This window comes from Arachis hypogaea, chromosome 5 (genome assembly GCF_003086295.3).
Source record: "Arachis hypogaea cultivar Tifrunner chromosome 5, arahy.Tifrunner.gnm2.J5K5, whole genome shotgun sequence".
Taxonomy (NCBI): domain Eukaryota; kingdom Viridiplantae; phylum Streptophyta; class Magnoliopsida; order Fabales; family Fabaceae; genus Arachis; species Arachis hypogaea.
In genome coordinates, this window is record NC_092040.1 from 49,656,589 (window position 1) to 49,681,364 (window position 24,776).

The window sequence follows — 24,776 nt, forward strand, 5'->3', positions numbered from 1 at the left end:
GTAAAGAGAATGGGTAAGATAAGATATGGGGAAATCATTGGGTTCAGGAGATGTTGTATTCTTCGGATCAAGTTCATTCTCATCTCTTTTTCAATCAATGCATTCATTGATCTCCTTGGCAATCTTAAGTGATTGGATCCCAATTCCTTGGCAATCCAATCTCTATAAGCTTGAACAATTGCCCAATTCCTTGATTTAATTGCTCATGGGAAGAGATGAAGTGTGGTCACTGATTATACCACATGTATTCCCAAATCAAAGTGTTGGTAGGATTACATGTCACAATATCCATCCAAACCCCAATTTGGTCCAACATGATAAAGCATTTCTAGCATGATCTCCTCATCCCTTTTCCAAGGCTCAAAGGAGATCCAATTATGGAGAGTTTCTTTTCCAAGACAACTAACCAATTGAGTTAAGATTGAAAGCTTTCTAGTAAGATCAAGAGAAAAGAAAGAAGAAGAAGAATGAAAACTATAATTGATCCATCAAATTACAACAGAGTTCCCTAACCCAATGAAAGGGGTTTAGTTGTTCATAGCTCTAGAAATGAAAAATAGTAGAAAAGAAGAATCCATGCTAAAGTGCAGAAAAAGTAAATCTATAGAGAGTAGTGCCCAGAAGTGCCAAGTTGCTCTCTAGTTCAAAACTACTCCTATATATACTACTCCTCATGATCTTCTAGTGAGTTCTTCAAGTCTTGGATGTGGGCTCTGGACCTTGAGTTGAAGCAGTTCTCATCTTTAGTGGGCCCAGCTTGCAGAGAAATATGAGTTAGGCTTGGGCATTTAGTGGGATTAACATTGAGTCAAATTTTTGGGTGCGAGAACGTTAGTGGCATTCACTTTTTCCACTAACGTTCCACCCTTATATACCCACGTTAACTCCAACGTTAGTGATGAGCGGATATTTTATACGCTTTTTGGGGGTAATTTCATGTAGATTTTAGCATGTTTCAGTTAGTTTTTAGTAAAATAATATTAGTTTTTAGGCAAAAATCATATTTCTGGACTTTACTATGAGTTTGTGTGTTTTTCTGTGATTTCAGGTATTTGCTGGCTGAAATTGAGGGAGTTGAGCAAAAATCTGACTTAGGCTGAAAAAGGACTGCTGATGCTGTTGGATCCTGACCTCCCTGCACTTGAAATGGATTTTCTGGAGCTACAGGAGCCCAATTGGCGCGCTCTCAACGGCGTTGGAAAGTAGACATCCAGGGCTTTCCAGTAATATATAATAGTCCATACTTTGCGCAAGGATAGACGACGTAACTTGGCGTTAAACGCCAAGTTCATGCTGCTGTCTGGAGTTAAACGCCAGAAAAACGTCATTATCCGGAGTTGAACGCCCAAAACACGTCATAACCTGAAGTTTGACGCCAAGAAAGGCCTCTACACGTGGAAAGCTTTAGTCTCAGCCCCAGCACACACCAAGTGGGCCCCAGAAGTGGATTTCTGCACCAATTATCTTAGTTTATTCATTTTCTGTAAACCTAGGGTACTAGTTTACTATTTAAACAACTTTTACAGACATTTCTTGTACCGGATGACATTCTCAGATCTGAATTACATACTTTGTGACGGCATGAGTCTCTAAACTCCATTGTTGGGGGTGAGGAGCTCTGCAGCGTCTCGATGATTTAATACAATTCCTTTGTTTTCCATTCAAACACGCTTGTTCTTATCTAAGATGTTTATTCGCGCCTAACTGTGGAGAAGGTGATGATCCGTGACACTCATCACCTTCCTCAATCCATGAACGTGTGCCTGACAACCACCTCCGTTCTACATCAGACTGAATGAATATCTCTTAGATTCCCCAACAGAATCTTCGTGGTATAAGCTAGATGGATGGCGGCATTCATGAGAATCCGGAAAGTCTAAACCTTGTCTGTGGTATTCCGAGTAGGATTCTGGGATTGAATGACTGTGACGTGCTTCAAACTTTAACCTGCTGGGCGTTAGTGACAGACGCAAAAGAGTGATTCTATTCCAGTAGGAGCGGGAACCAACCGGTGATTAGCCGTACTGTGACAGAGTGCGTGAGCATAGTTTTCACTGCGAGGATGGGAAGTAGCCACTGACAATGGTGACACCCTACATAGAGCTTGCCATGGAAGGAACCTGCGTGTGAGAAGAGGATTTCAAGGAAGAGTTGAAATCGGAGGACAAAGCATCTCCAAAACTCCAACATATTTCTCAGTGCTGCAAATCAAAGTAACATTGTTCCCTCTTTTATCAATTTCAGTAATTTCACTTTTAATCCAAATAATCCTATTGATATCCTAACTAAGATTAATAAAATAAATATTGATTGCTTCAATACCAATAATCTCTGTGGATTCGACCCTTACTCACGTAAGGTATTACTTGGACGACCCAGTACACTTGCTGGTCAGTTGAACGGAGTTGTGAGCTTCTCTAATCAGTTAGTTAAATTAGTTCTCCTTGGCACATGCCAAGGAGCCATTAATTAAGGATCACAATTTCGTCCACCAAGTTTTTGGCGCCGTTGCCGGGGATTATTGAGTTTGGACAATTGAAGGTTTATTTTATTTCTTAGATTAGGAATAATTTATTTTTATTTTTATTCTTAATTTTCGTGAGTTTTAGTGTCTTGTTCTAAGTTTGGTGTCAATTGCATGTCTCATATTTTTCTTTAAAATTTTCGACTTGTGTCTTTGTTCTTCATTGATTTTCAAGTTGTTCTTGTTTATTTTTCTTGTTTGATCTTGAGTTTTTTTTGCTTTGTGTCTTTTCTTGTTTTACTTGTGTTCCTTTTAAAGCATTAATTGGAACATCTGCATCAAGTGTCATATTTATTCCCAATTGGCTTATATTCTTGATGAGGAAGCACCAGTACTTTTGAAAATCTTTTTCAAAAATAATTTTTCTTGATTTAATCTTGTGCCAAACTCCAAGTTTGGTGTTTTATTATTAATTTTTATAATTTTCGAAAATTTATTTTGGTTTTCTAAAAATTTTAAGTTTGGTGTTCTTCCTTGTGTTCTTGGTGTTCTTGTGAATCTTCAAAGTGTTCTTGAGTTTTTCTTGTGTCTTGATCTTAAAATTTTTAAGTTTGGTGTTCCTTGGTGTTTTCCCTCCAAAAATTTTCGAAAATTAAGGAGCATTAGATCTAAAAATTTTAAGTCTTGTGTCTTTTGTGTGTTTTTCTCTTTCATCATAAAATTCAAAATTCAAAAAATTTTATTTTTCTAACTAATTTTGAACAATTTTTTTTCGAAAATCTTTTATAAAAATTCAATTTTCAATTTCAAAATATTTTCACTTTCTTTTATTTATTTCGTTTTTATTTTATTAAAAAAAAAAATATTTTTAACTTCTTTTTATTTATTCCATTTTTATTTATTCCATTACTATAAATTCTCAACTTGTATTCAATAATGGAAGCAAGTAGGAATGAACAGTCCAAGAGGACTTTGGGGTCATATGCTAACCCCATTACTGCTTCATATGGGAATAGTATCTGTATACCCTCCATTGGAGTTAGTAGCTTTGAGCTGAATCCTCAGCTCATTATCATGGTGCAGCAAAACTGTCAGTATTCTGGTCTTCCACATGAAGAACCTACAGAGTTTCTGGCACAATTTCTGCAAATTGCTGATACAGTACATGATAAGGAAGTGGATCAGGATGTCTACAGATTACTACTGTTTCCATTTGCTGTAAAAGATCAAGCTAAGAGGTGGTTAAATAACCAGCCTAAGAACAGCATAAAAACATGGAAACAGCTGTCAGAAAAATTCCTGAATCACTATTTCCCTCCAAAAAGGATGACACAGCTAAGGCTAAGCATCCAAGGCTTCAAACAAGGAGATACTGAATCTCTTTATGATGCCTGGGAGAGATACAGAGAGTTGCTAAGAAAATGCCCCTCTGAAATGTTTTCGGAATGGGTGCAATTAGACATCTTCTATTATGGGCTTACAGAAAAAGCTCAGATTTCTCTAGACCACTCAGCTGGTGGATCTATACATATGAGAAAAACAATTGAAGAGGCTCAAGAGCTTATTGATACAGTTGCCAGAAATCAACATCTGTACTTAAGCAATGAATCTTTCATGAAAGAAGAAGCTAAAACAGTAACTGCAGAACTCAGTCCAGTGGATCAGGCTAATGAATTCAATCAGCAATTGGACTTTCTAACTCAACAGCTAGCCGAATTCAAGGAAATATTACAGGAAACAAGAATGGCTAACAGGAACATGGTAGTACAATTAAAGCAGACAGAAAAACAACTGTCAAGACAAATAACAGAAGAATGTCAAGCAGTTCAATTAAGAAGTGGGAAAACATTAAATACCTCACTTCAAAGCAGCAGGAAACCAAGAAATGAACAAGTGGATACTCAAAATCCTCCTGAAGACAGTCCGAGCCCAGAAAGGGACAAAGCTGGCGTTCAAACGCCAGTAACAAACAAGGAAGGGGCGTCTAACGCCACTCCAGCTCCCACCACTGGCATTCAAATACCAGTGGGGAATCAGTCACATACAAGTGCTGATAACAACCCTTCTAAAAAGGCTTCCCAACCCACTTCTGTAGGTAATAAACCTGCAGCAACTAAGGTTGAGGAATACAAAGCCAAAATGCCTTATCCTCAAAAACTCCGCCAAGCGGAACAGGATAAGCAATTTGCCCGCTTTGCAGACTATCTCAGGACTCTTGAAATAAAGATTCCGTTTGCAGAAGCACTTGAGCAAATACCCTCTTATGCTAAGTTCATGAAAGAGATCTTAAGTCATAAGAAGGATTGGAGGGAAACTGAAAAAGTTTACCTCACTGAAGAATGCAGTGCAGTCATTCTGAAAAGCTTACCTGAGAAGCTTAAAGATCCTGGGAGCTTTATGATACCATGCACATTAGAGGGCACTTGCACCAAGCAAGCTTTATGTGATCTTGGAGCAAGTATCAACATAATGCCTGCATCTACTATCAGAAAGCTTGGTTTAACTGAAGAAATCAAACCAACCAGGATATGTCTTCAACTTGCTGATGGCTCCATTAAATACCCATCAGGCGTGATTGAGGACATGATAGTCAAGGTTGGGCCATTTGCCTTTCCTACTGACTTTGTGGTGCTGGAAATGGAGGAGCACAAGATTGCAACTCTCATTCTAGGAAGACCTTTCCTAGCAACTGGCCGAACCCTCATTGATGTCCAAAAAGGGGAAGTAACCTTGAGAGTCAATGAGGAAGAGTTCAAGCTGAATGTTGTTAAAGCCATGCAACATCCAGACACCCCAAATGACTGCATGAGTGTTGATATTATTGACTCTCTGGTAAGAGAGGTCAATATGGCTGAGAGTCTCGAATCAGAGCTAGAGGAATTTAGATTCAATGCTTTCGAAAATGCAAAGATTTACAAAGAGAAAGCAAAAAGATGGCATGATAAGAAATTGTCATCCAGAGTCCTTGAGCCGGGGCAGAAAGTTCTGCTATTCAATTCTAGGCTCAAATTATTCCCTGGGAAATTAAAATCTCGGTGGAGAAGTCCATATGTCATTACAAACGTATCACCATATGGATACATAGAGCTTCAGGATAATGACTCTAACAAAAGGTTCATTGTTAATGGACAAAGAGTCAAACATTATCTTGAAGGCAATTTTGAGCAAGAATGCTCAAAACTGAGACTTGATTAAAACTCAGTCCAGCTAATGACATTAAAGAAGCGCTTGCTGGGAGGCAACCCAACCATTCACAAAATTTTATTTTATTTTATTTTATTTTTGATCAAGTTTTACAGGTAGATGCTAGAGTCTCTTCAAAGGTGAAATAGCAATTGGTTGAAGTCACAGAGTTACAGAGAAATTTGGAAGCTCACTGGCGTGAAAAAGCCAGTAAGAAATACTTTGGGCGTTAAACGCCCAAAAGAAGCACCCACTGGGCGTTTAACGCCAGTAAGGGTAACCTTCTGGGCGTTAAACGCCAGAAAGGAGCATCTTCTGGGCGTTAAACGCCAGAAAGATGCACCTTCTGGGCGTTTAACGCCAATCTGCTAGCATTCTGGGCGTTTAGAAAAACGCCCAGTAAAGAAGGACTTCCTGGCGTTCAACGCCAGAAAGAAGCATCACATGGGCGTTGAACGCCCAGGAGAAGCAACATGTGGGCGTTAAACGCCCAAACCATGCACCATGTGGGCGTTTAACGCCAGGATGATGGGAGGAGGTACAATTCATTTTTCTTCATAATTTTTCAAAGTTTTTAAGTTTCAATTCATGATTTCTTGCATAAACATGTTTCAAAATGTCATCCTTCAAAATCAAATTGGTTTTCTAAAGAACCCTAATTTCTAAAATCCCTTTTTCAAAAATATCAAATGTATCTTAACTCATAAACATAAATCTTTTTCCAATCCAATTCTTTTTCAAATATTTTTAATTTCTTCTCATATCTTTTTCAACTCATCTTATCTTTATTTGAAAAATGCCTTTCCTTCTACTCCTCTCCTTTCCTTTCTTTTGCTTGAGGACAAGCAAACCTCTAAGTTTGGTGTGATTTGCCATGATCACTGAGCTAAAACTCATTAAGATCATGGCACCTAAGAGAACAGGAAGAGCAAGGATGTGAACTTAAGGGAGCTGAAGCGCCAGAAATTAATTCTTGAAGGCACCCCACAGACTAGAGGAACATCCACTTCCCAAAATACAGGTTGTTAAGTTCTAATTCCAGCTTTAACTCTGTGATAGTATGATTATAGGATTTTACCTTAGAAGTTATATAGTAGTAGTAGTAATTAGTATGTCTATTTTGATTTTATTTCCAATTAAGCTATAATTTATTTTTCTCATCATCATTAGGCATGAATAAAGTAGTAGATTTTTTTTAGAATAAAGAAGTAATCTATATTTTTCGAGTTCTTAATAATAAAATTTATAATTAATTATATGTGGTGGCAATACTTTTTGTTCTCTGAATGAATGCTTGAACAGTGCATAATATGTACTTTGAATTTGATGAATATTGGCTCCTGAAAGGATGATGAACAAAGAGAAATGTTATTGATGATCTGAAAAAAATCATGAAATTGATTCTTGAAGCAAGAAAAAGCAGTGAAAAAAAAAAAAAAAAAAGAGGCGAAAAAAAAAGAAAAGAAAGAAAAAGAAAAAGCAAGCAGAAAAAGCCAATAGCCCTTAAAACCAAAAGGCAAGGGTAGCAAGGATCCAAGGCTTTGAGCATCAATGGATAGGAGGGCCCAAGGAAGTTAAATCCAGGCCTAAGCGGCTAAATCAAGCTGTCCCTAACCATGTGCTTGTGTCATGAAAGTCCAAGTGAAAAGCTTGAGACTGAGTGGTTAAAGTCGTGATCCAAAAGAGTGTGCTTAAGAGCTCTGGACACCACTAACTGGGGACTTTAGCAAAGCTGAGTCACAATCTGAAAAGGTTCACCCAGTTATGTGTCTGTGGCATTTGTGTATCTGGTGGTAATACTGGAAGACAAAGTGCTTAGGGCCACGGCCAAGACTCATAAGTAGCTGTGTTCAAGAATCAACATGCTTAACTAGGAGAGTCAATAACACTATCCGAAATTTTATACGCTTTTTGGGGGTAATTTCATGTAGATTTTAGCATGTTTCAGTTAGTTTTTAGTAAAATAATATTAGTTTTTAGGCAAAAATCATATTTCTGGACTTTACTATGAGTTTGTGTGTTTTTCTGTGATTTCAGGTATTTGCTGGCTGAAATTGAGGGAGTTGAGCAAAAATCTGACTTAGGCTGAAAAAGGACTGCTGATGCTGTTGGATCCTGACCTCCCTGCACTTGAAATGGATTTTCTGGAGCTACAGGAGCCCAATTGGCGCGCTCTCAACGGCGTTGGAAAGTAGACATCCAGGGCTTTCCAGCAATATATAATAGTCCATACTTTGCGCAAGGATAGACGACGTAACATGGCGTTAAACGCCAAGTTCATGCTGCTGTCTGGAGTTAAACGCCAGAAAAACGTCATTATCCGGAGTTGAACGCCCAAAACACGTCATAACCTGAAGTTTGACGCCAAGAAAGGCCTCTACACGTGGAAAGCTTTAGTCTCAGCCCCAGCACACACCAAGTGGGCCCCAGAAGTGGATTTCTGCACCAATTATCTTAGTTTATTCATTTTCTGTAAACCTAGGGTACTAGTTTACTATTTAAACAACTTTTACAGACATTTCTTGTACCGGATGACATTCTCAGATCTGAATTACATACTTTGTGACGGCATGAGTCTCTAAACTCCATTGTTGGGGGTGAGGAGCTCTGCAGCGTCTCGATGATTTAATACAATTCCTTTGTTTTCCATTCAAACACGCTTGTTCTTATCTAAGATGTTTATTCGCGCCTAACTGTGGAGAAGGTGATGATCCGTGACACTCATCACCTTCCTCAATCCATGAACGTGTGCCTGACAACCACCTCCGTTCTACATCAGACTGAATGAATATCTCTTAGATTCCCCAACAGAATCTTCGTGGTATAAGCTAGATGGATGGCGGCATTCATGAGAATCCGGAAAGTCTAAACCTTGTCTGTGGTATTCCGAGTAGGATTCCGGGATTGAATGACTGTGACGTGCTTCAAACTTTAACCTGCTGGGCGTTAGTGACAGACGCAAAAGAGTGATTCTATTCCAGTAGGAGCGGGAACCAACCGGTGATTAGCCGTACTGTGACAGAGTGCGTGAGCATAGTTTTCACTGCGAGGATGGGAAGTAGCCACTGACAATGGTGACACCCTACATAGAGCTTGCCATGGAAGGAACCTGCGTGTGAGAAGAGGATTTCAAGGAAGAGTTGAAATCGGAGGACAAAGCATCTCCAAAACTCCAACATATTTCTCAATGCTGCAAATCAAAGTAACATTGTTCCCTCTTTTATCAATTTCAGTAATTTCACTTTTAATCCAAATAATCCTATTGATATCCTAACTAAGATTAATAAAATAAATATTGATTGCTTCAATACCAATAATCTCTGTGGATTCGACCCTTACTCACGTAAGGTATTACTTGGACGACCCAGTACACTTGCTGGTCAGTTGAACGGAGTTGTGAGCTTCTCTAATCAGTTAGTTAAATTAGTTCTCCTTGGCACATGCCAAGGAGCCATTAATTAAGGATCACAATTTCGTCCACCAGTTAGTAGTCTTAACGTGACTACTAACGTCTCCTATTCAATCCTTGGCCAACGTTAATGGGACTCACTTTTCCCATTAACGTTGGCTTGTGCCCCTTTTTGCAAACGTTAATGGGACTCACTTTTCCCATTAACCTTGGCTTGCCTCTTGCCCCTACGTTAAGTCTCACGTTAGCTTAGCTAACGTGGCTCTTAACGTGGGTGTTCTTCACCTTCGAGAGCATTAGTGACACTCACCTTTGTCACTAACGCTCCGATTGCCTAAAGTTCCTACGTTAGGACTCACGTTAACTAAGTTAACGTGGCTCTTAACGTAGTAAATGAAGCCATCTCCCAACGTTAGTGACAAAAGTCAGTGTCACTAATGTTGGTTCTTTGAATTCAACTCCACGTTAACTTTCACGTTAACAATCTTAACGTGAGAATTAACATAGGCAATGCTAATGATCCAACGTTAGTGACAATAGTGAGTGTCACTAACGTTGGCGTTGTTGCTCCTCTTCCACGTTAGAGTTCACGTTAACTAAGTTAACGTGACTCCTAATGTGGGACATTGCCTAGTTTCCCAACGTTAGTGGTGTTCATTTTTCTCGTTAACGTGGAGTTCCCCTTTTTCTTCTACGTTAACTACCACGTTAACTTAGTTAACGTGGCTATTAACGTAGTAAATGAATGGCTTCGCAGGCGTTATTGGTGATCACTTTTCTCATTAATGTTGCAAGCTCCTTGCCATTCCACGTTAGTATTCTCGTTAACTAAGTTAACGTGAATGCTAACGTGGTTCTTCCATGCTTCATTTGTCCTGAAATCAAGCAATTAAAGTGCATCAAAGCTCTAGCCAAAGTCATGAGATTATGCATCATCAAATTATCATGCAATTCTAGCAAAAATCTCATGAAATCATGCAAAATTCACAATAGTTGCTTGAATCAATGTGTAAGTGTATTTTCCCCCAAAACTTGCCTTATTCACTAAGAAAATGCATGAAACTACCTTAAAACAGTAAAGAAAAGGTCAGTGAAACTGGCCTAGATGCCCTGGCATCACAACACCAATCTTAAAGCTTGCTTGTCCCTAACCAAGTACTGAAGCATAAGAAAAATGAAATGAAAGAACAATAAGATAAAATAGAAGTGGCATTCCTGGTTCATGGAGTTTCATGCATAGCAACTTAGGTTCTTCTTTCCCTTTAGGTTTCAAGTCTTTATCAAATCCCTAGTCACTCTCTTGATTGCATCCCTGGAGGCTTCTTTCTTAGTGATCCTTCCTTCCTTTTCAAAGTTTATTTTTCTTTTTGCTAAGTGCTTTGTAAGAGGGCGACTCTTTATGATAAGCTTTCAGCCAACACTCCCAAACCAGTTGGTTTTAGGGTGTTAGGTGTTAAGGCACCCCTAATGACTTACTCCCTCAAGTCTCTTTTCCTTATACATACACACCACAGGCACATGGTTTGTTATTCTTTCTTTCTTGAGACCTTGGTGTCCAGCACCTCTTTGGGTTACTAAGTGCTCTGTAGCAAAGGTTACTCTTGATAGTGGACTTTCAGCTGATAATCCCGGATTAGTTAACCCAAGTTACCAAGTGATAAGGCACCCCTAAAAGCTTATTCATCCAAGTATATCCCTTGTACATAAACACCACAGACACATGCCTCAATTTTTGAAATCCTTGGTGCCTAGCATTGTTTCTTATTGTGTTCCTTTTCTTATTTTCAATTGTATTGCTCTTTTTCTTTTCTTGTTAGGACCTTATTGTTTAGCTAGCCTCAAAGAATGTGTCTCAAACATAGGACTTAGGATGGATAGTTGCTTTCTTTCCTTTCTTGGTGAACCAACTTAGCTTACTAATCAACCTACCACAAACATTCAGAATGCACTTCACAAAATGACTCCACTCTTGTTCTTCCCATAACATTTTCTTTTAGATAAACTTAGAGAGACAAGCATACAAGTAAGGAAGATGAAAGTGAGCATTCAAGACATTAGGCTCAATAACATAGACCTAAGCAATGAAACTTAAATGCATAATTGAAAGTTCTAAACTACCATGGAAGCATGTTCTATTTCATACATGATTTTCCTTATTTAAAGCTTTGAAAAAGAAAGTAAACTAAGGAGGAACTTCACCACCTTTCACTTATTGGTATGCTCATTCTCTTCTGCTCCCTTGGGATTCTCCTTGATTACTTGAGTCTCCATTTCCCTTGCACTTCCCCATCAACTTTTTCCAGAAACCGGCATCCTCCATCTTCTTCTTTAACGCTTCCTTTTGCTGTTTCACCTTCCCCTCTTCTTGTTCAGTTAAATTCTTGTGCACTCGGCTTTTGTGACTTGAAAGCCTAGTTCATAAATGATTTCCTTCTCAGTCATCCACCCATACTGAAGTGCATGATAGAAGGTTCTAAATCGCACTTTATCAAAAGGAGGATGCTCTATGGGTCCCTTCCCATTTTGCCTCTTGGAGCTTGATGATGCCATGAATGAGGATTGGTTTACGAAGATGGTGAAAGCTATGAAGTTGAAGATGGAATTTGGTTGATGTGAGGCAGAATGTGTCTTAGAGGAATGTGTTTTGAGAGAAGAAAGAAAGGTGAGGATATAAGGTGTACGTGAAGTACGTATAGCCAAGAGAAAGAAGTGAAAAAGATGAGGATATAGGGTGTGTACGGAAAGGTTGTGTGAAGAGGTTTATATAGAGAGATGGCAATTGTTGAAGGGTGTGGATTGATGGTGTTGTTTGATAGTGGACGGTTGGGGTTTTGAGATTGAATGAGCACAAAGATCACCTCTTTTATGAGGGTCTTGGTTCGGTCTTGGTGCACGAAATTGCAATCACACTTTTGCAACCCCGCACAACTAACCAGCAAGTGCACTGGGTCGTCCATGTAATACCTTGCGTGAGCAAGGGTCGATCCCACGGAGATTGTCGGCTTGAAGCAAGCTATGGTTATCTTGTAAATCTTAGTCAGGATATCAGAAATTATCAGGATTGATTGTGAAAAGCAAAAGAACATGAAATGATTACTTGTTTTGCAGTAATGGAGAATAGGTTGAGGTTTGGAGATGCTCCATCTTCTGAATCTCTGCTTTCCTACTGTCTTCTTCTTCAAACACGCAAGTCTCCTTCCATGGCAAGCTGTATGTAGGGTTTCACCGTTGTCAATGGCTACCTCCCATCCTCTCAGTGAAAACGATTGCATATGCTCTGTCACAGCACGCGGAATTCATCTGTCGGTTCTCGGTCAGGCCGGAATAGAATCCAGTGATTCTTTTGCGTCTGTCACTAACGCCCCACCTGCTAGGAGTTTGAAGCACGTCACAGTCATTCAATCATTGAATCCTACTCAGAATACCACAGACAAGGTTTAGACCTTCCGGATTCTCTTGAATGCCGCCATCAATTCTAGCTTATACCACGAAGATTCCGGTTAAAGAACCCAAGAGATAACTACTTAGTCTACGGTAGAACGGAGGTGGTTGTCAAGCACGCGTTCATAGTTGAGAATGATGATGATTGTCACGGATCATCACATTCATCCGGGTTAAGAACAAGTATTATCTTAGAATGGAAGCAAGCATGATTGAATGAGAAACAGTAGTAGTTGCATTAATCCATCAAGACACAGCAGAGCTCCTCACCCCCAACCATGGGGTTTAGAGACTCATGCCATGGAAAGTACACAAAGAAAACGTGTAAAGTGTCATGAGGTACAGATACAATGTCTAATGATCCTATTAATAGTAAACTAGTAGCCTAGGGTGTACAGAAATGAGTAAATGACGTAAAAATCCACTTCTGGGTCCACTTGGTGTGTGCTTGGGCTGAGCATTGAAACTTTTATGTGTAGAGACCTTTTCTGGAGTTAAACGCCAGCTTTTATGCCAGTTTGGGCGTTTAACTCCAAGTTTTATGCCAGTTCCGGCGTTTAACGCTGGAATTCCTGAGGGTGACTTTGAACGCCGGTTTGGGCCATCAAATCTTGGGCAAAGTATGGACTATCATATATTGCTGGAAAGCCCAGGATGTCTACTTTCCAATGCCGTTGAGAGCGCGCCAATTGGGCTTCTGTAGCTCCAGAAAATCCACTTCGAGTGCAGGGAGGTCAGAATCCAACAGCATCTGCAGTCCTTTTCAGTCTCTGAATCAGATTTTTGCTCAGGTCCCTCAATTTCGGCCAGAAAATACCTGAAATCACAGAAAAACACACAAACTCATAGTAAAGTCCAGAAAAGTGAATTTTAACTAAAAACTAATAAAAATATACTAAAAACTAACTAAATCATACTAAAAACATACTAAAAACAATGCCAAAAAGCGTATAAATTATCCGCTCATCACAACACCAAACTTAAATTGTTGCTTGTCCCCAAGCAACTGGAAATCAAAAAGGATAAAAAGAAGAGAATATACTATAGACTCCAAACTATCAAGGAAACATAGCTCCAATTAGATGAGCAGGACTAGTAGCTTTTTGCCTCCGAACAGTTTTGGCATCTCACTCTATCCCTTGAAGTTCAGAATGATTGGCATCTATAAGAACTCAGAAATCAGATAGTGTTATTGATTCTCTTAGTTGAGTATGATGATTCTTGAACATAGCTAGTGTATGAGTCTTGGCTGTGGCCCAAAGCACTCTGTCTTCCAGTATTACCACCGGATACATATATGCCACAGACACATAATTGGGTGAACCTTTTCAGATTGTGACTCAGCTTTGCTAGAGTCCCCAATTAGAGGTGTCCAGGGTTCTTAAGCACACTCTTTTTGCCTTGGATCACAACTTTATTTCTTTCTTTTCCTTTTTTTTCTTTTCCTTTCTCTCTCTCTTTTTTTTTCGAAATTTTTTTTGAATCACTGCTTTTTCTTGCTTCAAGAATCAATCTGATGATTTTTCAGATCCTCAATAACAGTTCTCTTTTTCCTTCATTCTTTCAAGAGCCAACAAAATTTTTTTAACATTCTCAAAACAACAAATTCAAGAGACATATGCACTGTTCAAGCATTCATTCAGAAAGCAAAAAGTATTGTCACCACATCAAACTAATTCAACTAGTTTCAATGATAAATTTCGAAATCCTGTACTTCTTGTTCTTTTGTGATTAAAGCATTTTTCATTTAAGAGAGGTGATGGATTCATAGGACATTCATATCTTTAAGGCATAAAATTTCAATTTTATTAATTATGAATTAAGAACAAGACTCAAAAATAGATATAAGACTAAAAAATAAAAATAGAAAACAAAACAAAAGAAAAAGAAAACGCAAAAACATAGGCTCCTAATGATAGAGATTTTCACAGAGTTAGGACTCAACAACCTTGATTTTGAGAAGTGGATGCTCCCTCAGCTTGAGAGGAGAGCTTTTGGCGTTTCAACTCTTGGAGTTCACGCCCTTGCTTCTCTTGTTCCTTCAGCAATTTGCAGAGCATGCAGTTCTGATTCTGCTGTTCTTCCTTCAGTTGCTCCATAGTCTCTTGCAACTTGGTGATAGATGCTTCTAGGCTGGTCCAGTAGTCAATTCTTGGGAATTCAGGGAGGAATTCCTGCGCCCTCCTCTTGATAGAGTTGTCTTGCACTTGTCCTTCCATTGACTTCTTGGTGATTGGGTGTTCAATGGGTATGAACTCATCTACTCCCATCTTCACCCCAGCCTCTTTACAGAGCAAGGAGATCAGGCTTGGATAAGCCAATTTGGCTTCAGTGGAATTCTTATTTGCAATTGTGTAGATCTCACAAGCAATCACATGATGAACCTCCACTTCTTTTCCAAGCATAATGCAATGAATCATCACTGCTCTCTTGATGGTGACCTCAGAACGGTTGCTAGTGGGCAATATGGAACGCCCAATAAAGTCTAGCCAACCTCTTGCAATTGGTTTGAGGTCTCCCCTCTTGAGTTGGTTTGGGACACCCTTTGAATTGGTTATCCACTTAGTTCCAAGGAGGCATATGTCCTCTAGAACTTGATCCAACCCCTTATCTACTCTCACCATCCTCCTATTGAAGGAATCAGGATCATCTTGCAGTTGAGGTAGTTTGAAGATTTCTCTTATTTTGTCCAGATGGAAGTACATAACTTTCCCTCTGACCATGGTTCTGTAGGTATGGTAAGCAGTTCCAGTCATTCTTTGCTTATCTGTTAGCCACAGATTATAGTAGAATTCCTGAACCATGTTCCTTCCAACCTTTATTTCAGGATTGGTCAGAACTTCCCATCCTCTATTTCAAATTTGCTCTTGGATCCCCGGATATTCATCTTCTTTCAGATCAAATTTAACTTCCGGGATCACTGACCTCAGACCCATTATTTTGTGATAATGGTCTTTATGTTCTTTGGTTAAGAACTTCTCTTGATTCCAAAGATTCTTTGGATTATTCTCTTTCTTTCCTCTTAAATTGGTTTGTTTTCCCTTAGGAGCCATGATTTTGAAGAATCTTGGCTTAGTGATCACGGAAAAGCACACCAAACTTAGAGGTTTGCTTGTCCTCAAGCAAAAGAAAGGAAAGAAGAGAGAGAGAGGAAGAGGAAATTCGAATGGTGTGGTGGGAAGAGGGAGCCAAACATGTATTTATAAGGTGGGGAGGGGAGTTTTCGAAAAAAAAGAAATTTGAAAAGAGATTTGAGAAGATATGGAAAGAAATTGAGAGAAAGGTGAGTTTTTTGAACAAAATTTGGGAATGATTTGAAAGATTTGAAGAATGAATTTAGATATTTGAAAATTTGAAAGTGAATGATGAGAGATTGAAATGTGTTTTTGTAGAAAAATATGGGAAGGAAAAGGAAAGTTTGAAAAAATCTGAGTTGAAAACAAAATTGTGGTCCCCCCACCTTTCTGGCGTTAAACGCCCAGAATGGCACCCATTCTGGCGTTTAACGCCCATTTGGTGCCCCTTTTGGGCGTTTAACGCCCAGCCAGGTGCCCTGGCTGGCGTTAAACGCTAAAAATCCTTCATCACTGGGCGTTTTTCTGAACGCCCAGGATGCTGCACACCTGGCGTTAAACGCCCAGAATGGTGCCCATTCTGGCATTTAACGCCCAAAATGGCACCATTCCTGGCGTTAAACGCCCAGAATGGTACCCATTCTGGCGTTTAACACCCAAAATGCCCTTTACTGGCGTTTTTTCGCCAGTAAGCCCTTTTTCTCTGCTTTTTGAGCTGAATCCTTCTGTAACTCTGTGAATTCCTTTATTTTTGATACTTGCCTCTGTAAGAACAATTCATACAACTTCCTAATGACTGGGTTGCCTCCCAGCAAGCGCTTCTTTACTGTCTTTAGCTGGACCCTTACTGAGAATCATTCAAGTCTCAGTTTTGAGCATTCCTGCTCAAAATTGCCTTCAAGATAATGCTTGATTCTCTGTCCATTAACAATGAACTTTTTGTCAGAATCAATATCCTAAAGCTCAACATATCCATATGGTGACACTCCTGTAATCACATACGGACCCCTCCACCGGGATTTGAGTTTTCCTGGAAACAGTCTAAGCCTAGAGTTGAAGAGCAGGACTTTTTGTCCTGGCTCAAAGACTCTAGTTGACAACTTCTTGTCATGCCATTTCTTTGCCTTTTCCTTATAAATTTTTGCATTTTCAAAGGCATTGAGTCTGAACTCCTCTAGCTCATTTAGCTGGAGCAATCTTTTTTCACCAGCTAACTGTGCATCCATGTTTAGGAATCTGGTTGCCCAGTAGGCTTTATGTTCCAGTTCCACAGGCAAATGACAGGCCTTCCCATACACCAGTTGGTATGGAGAGGTTCCTATAGGAGTCTTGAATGCTGTTCTGTATGCCCACAGAGCATCATCCAAGCTCTTTGCCCAATCCTTTCTTCGGGCTATCACAGTCCGTTCCAGGATTCTCTTTAGTTCTCTGTTAGAGACTTCAGCTTGCCCATTTGTCTGTGGATGATACGGAGTTGCCACTTTGTGGCTAATTCCATATCTAACCATAGCAGAGTATAGCTGTTTGTTGCAGAAATGAGTGCCTCCGTCACTGATTAATACTCTGGGAACACCAAATCTGCTGAAGATGTTTTTCTGGAGGAATTTCAGCACAGTCTTGGTATCATTAGTGGGTGTAGCAATTGCTTCTACCCACTTAGATACATAGTCCACTGCCACCAGAATGTAAGTGTTTGAGTATGATGGTGGGAATGGTCCCATGAAGTCAATTCCCCATACATCAAACAATTCTATCTCTAATATCCCTTGTTGAGGCATGGGATATCCATGAGGCAAGTTGCCAGCTCTTTGGCAACTGTCACAGTTACGCACAAACTCTCGGGAATCTTTATAGAGAGTAGGCCAGTAGAAGCCACATTGGAGGACTTTAGTGGCTGTTCGCTCACTTCCAAAATGTCCTCCATACTGTGATCCATGGCAATGCCATAGGATCCTTTGTACTTCTTCTCTGGGTACACATCTGCGGATCACTCCGTCAGCACATCTCTTAAAGAGATATGGTTCATCCCAGAGGTAGTACTTGGCATCTGAAATTAATTTCTTTCTCTGCACGTAGCTGTACTCCTTGGGAATGAACCTCACAGCTTTATAATTTGCAATATCTGCAAACCATGGAGCTTCCTGAATGGCAAAGAGTTGCTCATCTGGGAAAGTCTCAGAGATCTCAGTAGAAGGGAGGGACGCCCCAGCTACTGGTTCTATTCGGGACAGATGATCAGCTACTTGGTTCTCCGTCCCTTTTCTGTCTCTTATTTCTATATCAAACTCTTGCAGAAGCAGCACCCATCTTATGAGCCTGGGTTTTGAATCCTGCTTTGTGAGTAAGTATTTAAGAGCAGCATGGTCAGTGTACACAACCACTTTGGACCCCACTAGATAGGATCTAAACTTATCAATGGCATAGACCACTGCAAGTAACTCTTTTTCTGTGGTTGTGTAGTTCTTCTGTGCGTCATTTAGAACACGGCTGGCATAGTAAATGACGTGCAGAAGCCTGTTATGCCTCTGTCCCAACACTGCACCAATGGCATGGTCACTGGCATCACACATTAGTTCAAATGGTAATGTCCAATCTGGTGCAGAGATGACTGGTGCTGTGACCAGCTTAGCTTTCAGGGTCTCAAATGCCTGCAGACACTGTGTGTCAAACACAAATGGTGTGTCAGCAGCTAACAGGTTACTCAAAGGTTTTGCAATTTTCGAAAAATCCTTTATAAACCTTCTGTAGAATCCTGCATGCCCCAGAAAGCTTCTGATTGCCTTAACATTGGCAGGTGGTGGTAATTTTTCAATTACCTCTACCTTTGCCTTATCCACCTCTATTCCCCTGCTTGAAATTTTGTGCCCAAGGACAATTCCTTCAGTCACCATAAAGTGACATTTCTCCCAGTTTAAAACCAGGTTAGTCTCTTGGCACCTTTTCAGGACAAGTGCTAGGTGATTAAGACAGGAGCTAAATGAGTCTCCATATACTGAAAAGTCATCCATGAAGACTTCCAGAAATTTCTCTACCATATCTGAGAAGATAGAGAGCATGCACCTCTGAAAGGTTGCAGGTGCATTGCACAAACCAAAAGGCATCCTCCTATAGGCAAACACGCCAGAAGGGCAAGTGAATGCTGTTTTCTCTTGGTCCTGAGGATCTACTGCAATTTGGTTGTAGCCTGAATAACCATCCAAAAAGCAGTAATAATCATGGCCAGCTAGTCTTTCTAGCATTTGGTCTATGAATGGTAAAGGAAAATGATCCTTTCTGGTGGCTGTATTGAGCCTTCTGTAGTCAATACAAATGCGCCACCCTATGACTGTCCTTGTAGGAACCAGTTCATTTTTTTCATTATGAACCACTGTCATGCCTCCCTTTTTGGGAACAACTTGGACAGGGCTCACCCAGGGGCTATCAGAAATAGGATAAATAATCCCAGCCTCTAGTAATTTAGTGACCTCTTTCTGCACCACCTCCTTCATGGCAGGATTTAGCCTCCTCTGTGGTTGGACCACTGGTTTGGCATTATCCTCCAATAGGATCTTGTGCATGCATCTAGCTGGGCTAATGCCCTTAAGATCACTTATGGACCACCCAAGAGCTGTCCTGTGTGTCCTTAGCACTTGAATCAGTGCTTCCTCTTCCTGTGAATTTAAAGCAGAGCTTATAATCACTGGAAAAGTGTCACCCTTTCCCAGAAATGCATATTTCAGGGATGGTGGTAGTGGTTTGAGTTCAGGCTTGGGAGGCTTATCCTCCTCCTGAGGAATTTTCGAAAATTCCTTTGCCTCCTCTAGTTCTTCTTGATCAGGCTGAGCATCCTTGAAGATGTCTTCAAGCTCTGATTCTAGGCTTTCAGCCATATTGATCTCTTCTACTAGAGAGTCAATAATGTCAGCGCCCATGCAGTCATTTGGTGTGTCTGGATGCTGCATGGCTTTTACAGCATTTAACTTGAACTCATCCTCATTGACTCTCAAGGTGACTTCCCCTTTTTGTACATCAATGAGAGTTCGTCCAGTTGCTAGGAAGGGTCTTTCTAGAATGAGAGTTGTACTCTTGTGCTCCTCCATTTCCAGCACCACAAAGTCAGTTGGAAAGGCAAATGGCCCAACCTTGACAATCATGTCCTCAATTATGCCTGATGGGTATTTAATGGAGCCATCAGCAAGTTGGAGGCATATCCGGGTTGGTTTGACTTCTCCAGTCAACCCAAGCTTTCTGATAGTGGATGCAGGTATTAGATTGATGCTTGCTCCAAGATCACATAGAGCTGTCTTGGTGCAAGCACCTTCTAGTGTGCATGGTATCATAAAGCTCCCTGGATCTTGAAGCTTTTCTGGTAAGCTCTTTAATATGACTGCACTGCATTCTTCAGTGAGAAACACTTTTTCAGTTTCTCTCCAATCCTTCTTATGACTTAAGATTTCTTTCATGAATTTAGCATAAGAAGGTATTTGCTCAAGTGCCTCTACAAACAGAATCTTTATTTCAAGAGTCCTTAGATAGTCTGCAAAGCGGGCAAATTGCTTATCCTGTTCCGCTTGGCGGAGTTTTTAAGGATAAGGCATCTTGGCTTTATATTCTTCAACCTTAGATGCTGCAGGTTTATTCCTTACAGAAGTGGTTGAAGAAGCCTTGTTAGAGGGATTACTGTCAGCACTCTCAGGTGTCTGATTCTCCCCAGGCGTCTGAACGCCAGGATTGGGTGGAAATTGGGCGTTTAACGCCAACCTTTCCCCCTTTTCTGGCGTTTGAACGCCAGAACTGGGCAAGGAATGGGCGTTTAACGCCAGCTTTCCTTCCCTTTCTGGGGTCTGAACGCCAATGACATTCCTCTCTGGGCTCTTACTGTCCTCAGAGGGATTTTGAACAGTGGTTTGGTTGTCCTCTGTCAATTGTTCCTTGTTTGGCTTTTTACTCTTTTGAGCAGTGTTATTCAGGGTCTTCCCACTCCTCAATTGAACTGCTTGACATTCCTCTGTTATCTGTTTAGATATTTGCTGTTTTGCTTGATTTAACTGCAGTTCTATGCTCTTGTTAGCAACTTTAGTTTCATGGAGCATCTCTTTAAAGTCTGCTAACTGTTCTGTCATCAGGAGCAATTGTTGATTAAGCTCAATTATTTGTTCTTGAGGACTAGGGTCAGTGACTACTGCCATGGCTTCCTCTTTTGGAGAGAACTCATTGCTAGAGTACAAATATTGGTTTCTAGCAACAGTGTCTATAAGCTCTTGAGCTTCTTCAATTGTCTTCCTCAGGTGTATAGATCCACCAGCTGAGTGGTCTAAAGACATCTGAGCTTTTTCTGTAAGCCCATAGTAGAAAATGTCTAACTGTACCCACTCTGAAAACATTTCAGAGGGACATTTCCTTAGCATACCTCTATACCTCTCCCAGGCATTATAAAGGGATTCATTATCCTCTTGTTTAAAGCCTTGGATGTCCAGTCTTAACTGTGTCATCCTTTTTGGAGGGTAAAAATGATTCAGGAATTTGTCTGACAACTGTTTCCATGTCTTTATACTTGCTGTAGGTTGGTTATTGAACCACCTTTTAGCTTGATCTTTTACAGCAAATGGAAACAGTAATAGTCTGTAGACATCCTGATCTACCTCTTTATCATGTACTGTGTCAGCAATTTGTAAAAACTGTGCCAGAAACTCAGTAGGTTCTTCCTATGGAAGACCGGAATACTGGCAATTTTGCTGCACTATGATAATGAGTTGAGGATTTAGTTCAAAGCTGCTTGCTTTGATGGGAGGTGTACAGATGCTACTCCCATATGCAGCTGTAATGGGGTTAGCATATGACCCCAGAGTCCTTTTGGACTGATTAATCCCACTTGAGTCCATAATGGACAAAAGGGAAATGATAATGATTGCAAGGAGATAAATTTTGTTGTTTTTTTTGAATTAACGAAAAAAAATAAAATAATAAAAAAGAAAATTAAAATAAAAATTCGAAAATCAAAAAAGAAAATAAGATCAAAGCAAATTGAAAACTGAATCAATTAGTTAATCAAAAAGATTTTGAAAACAGCAATTAAAAAGATATGATTGAAAAATTTTTATGAAAAAGATTTGATTTTGAAAATAGGAAAGAGAAAAACACAAAAAGACACCAAACTTAAAATTTTTAGAAAATCAAACACTAATTTTTCGAAAAATTTTTAAGAGAAAAACACAAAGAGGACACCAAACTTAGAATTTTTATGAATCAAAAAGGGACTAAGAACATGCAAAAAAAATCGAAAATTAAAAGAAAAGCAAAAGCATGCAATTGACACCAAACTTAAAATATGAAACTAGACTCAACTAAAAGACTCTAAACCACAAAAATAAAACAGTCCTAATCTAAGCAACAAGATAAGCCATCAGTTGTCCAAACTCGAACAATCCCCGGCAACGGCGCCAAAAACTTGGTGCACGAAATTGCAATCACACTTTTGCAACCCCGCACAACTAACCAGCAAGTGCACTGGGTCGTCCAAGTAATACCTTGCGTGAGCAAGGGTCGATCCCACGGAGATTATCGGCTTGAAGCAAGCTATGGTTATCTTGTAAATCTTAGTCAGGATATCAGAAATTATCAGGATTGATTGTGAAAAGCAAAAGAACATGAAATGATTACTTGTTTTGCAGTAATGGCGAATAGGTTGAGGTTTGGAGATGCTCCATCTTCTGAATCTCTGCTTTCCTACTGTCTTCTTCTTCAAACACGCAAGTCTCCTTCCATGGCAAGTTGTATGTAGGGTTTCACCGTTGTCAATGGCTACCTCCCATCCTCTCAGTGAAAACGATTGCATATGCTCTGTCACAGCACGCGGAATTCATCTGTCGGTTCTCGGTCAGGCCGGAATAGAATCCAGTGATTCTTTTGCGTCTGTCACTAACGCCCCGCCTGCTAGGAGTTTGAAGCACGTCACAGTCATTCAATCATTGAATCCTACTCAGAATACCACAGACAAGGTTTAGACCTTCCGGATTCTCTTGAATGCCGCCATCAATTCTAGCTTATACCACGAAGATTCCGGTTAAAGAACCCAAGAGATAACTACTTAGTCTACGGTAGAACGGAGGTGGTTGTCAAGCACGCGTTCATAGTTGAGAATGATGATGATTGTCACGGATCATCACATTCATCCGGGTTAAGAACAAGTATTATCTTAGAATGGAAGCAAGCATGATTGAATGAGAAACAGTAGTAGTTGCATTAATCCATCAAGACACAGCAGAGCTCCTCACCCCCAACCATGGGGTTTAGAGACTCATGCCGTGGAAAGTACACAAAGAAAACGTGTAAAGTGTCATGAGGTACAGATACAATGTCTAATGATCCTATTAATAGTAAACTAGTAGCCTAGGGTGTACAGAAATGAGTAAATGACGTAAAAATCCACTTCTGGGTCCACTTGGTGTGTGCTTGGGCTGAGCATTGAAGCTTTTATGTTTAGAGACCTTTTCTGGAGTTAAACGCCAGCTTTTATGCCAGTTTGGGCGTTTAACTCCAAGTTTTATGCCAGTTCCGGCGTTTAACGCTGGAATTCCTGAGGGTGACTTTGAACGCCGGTTTGGGCCATCAAATCTTGGGCAAAGTATGGACTATCATATATTGCTGGAAAGCCCAGGATGTCTACTTTCCAAAGCCGTTGAGAGCGCGCCAATTGGGCTTCTGTAGCTCCAGAAAATCCACTTCGAGTGCAGGGAGGTCAGAATCCAACAGCATCTGCAGTCCTTTTCAGTCTCTGAATCAGATTTTTGCTCAGGTCCCTCAATTTCAGCCAGAAAATACCTGAAATCACAGAAAAACACACAAACTCATAGTAAAGTCCAGAAAAGTGAATTTTAACTAAAAACTAATAAAAATATACTAAAAACTAACTAAATCATACTAAAAACATACTAAAAACAATGCCAAAAAGCGTATAAATTATCCGCTCATTAGGTCTCCAAAGCCATCCACTCCCAATGTTGCATGGCAACACTTCCAAGGACATTCCCTATGAGGACAAGTGTGAAATTCCCTTGGTGTAGTGGCCGAATCCCTCTTCCTCATTTGTCCTATCAAGTACCATCAATGTCCTTTTTGATTCCCTATACACGAAAAAGAGAGAATGTGAAAATTAATTGAAAAATTGGTGGAAAATTCAAGGGGTGAGCTAACTAAACAAAAATCTTCTCTTTTTTTTGTGACTAATTTCTTTCCATGAATTCATGAATACACATCAATCAACCATTAAGCTGCTTATGCATGCAACGTTGGTACACCAAACTTGTTTGTGGTCATATGGTGCAACAAGTTTGGGGAATAAATTGCTTTTTTCAAAAAGTGTGTTCAAACCCACTTGGTGTGCTTTGAACACGAAACTTATCATGTACTATACTTTGCATGTAAAGGAGTCTTATATTGGTTGTCAAAATTAATCTGAAAATCCATGAACTTTGCATTATTACTATTATTAGAGATTTAAGAGAGAGAGAGTTATAGAACATGGGTTGCCTCCCATGAAGCGCCTCTTTAGCATCACTAGCTTGACGTTTGGTTCTTGTCAAGGTGGCTGATAGTGCTTGAAGTCCTCCCCTCTTGCAGTGAACTTATGTCCATTAGCTTTGTTGATAAGCTCCATATGCTCTAAAGACATGATTTTCTTGATGGTATACACTGGGGGCAGCTGAGATGGAATAGTGGGAAGGTGAGGTGGTATGGTTGGGAAGTATGTAGAGATCACTTCATCACCTGGAGAGAAATCTTCTGTAGGAATTTTCTTGTTTCTCCATCTTCTGGGTACTTTCTTCCTTGTTTCTCTTAGTGCTATCTTGCTTTCTACATATTCTTCCTCTAAGGGATTTTTGTTGCTAGCTTTGCATGGCTCTGGTGGTTCTGGTTTCTTTTGGATCCCCTTTTGATGTGGTTCTTCCTAAGCACATGGCTTTCCAACTAATGGAGCTTCTATTTGTATTGTCTTTGCTTCACTGCTTGTTTCTTGCATCAATTCTTCCTTGGTTGGCTCCTCCATCAACTTTCTGTTATCATGATCTGATTCTTGTGAGGGTTTAAAGACATTGAAGGTGAGCTGCTCATCATGTATCCTCAGTACCAGCTCTCCTCGCTCTACGTCTATGAGTGCTCTGGCTGTGGCTAGGAATGGTCTTTCCAGAATGATGGGGTAGATAGGATTTTCATCCATTTCCAGAAC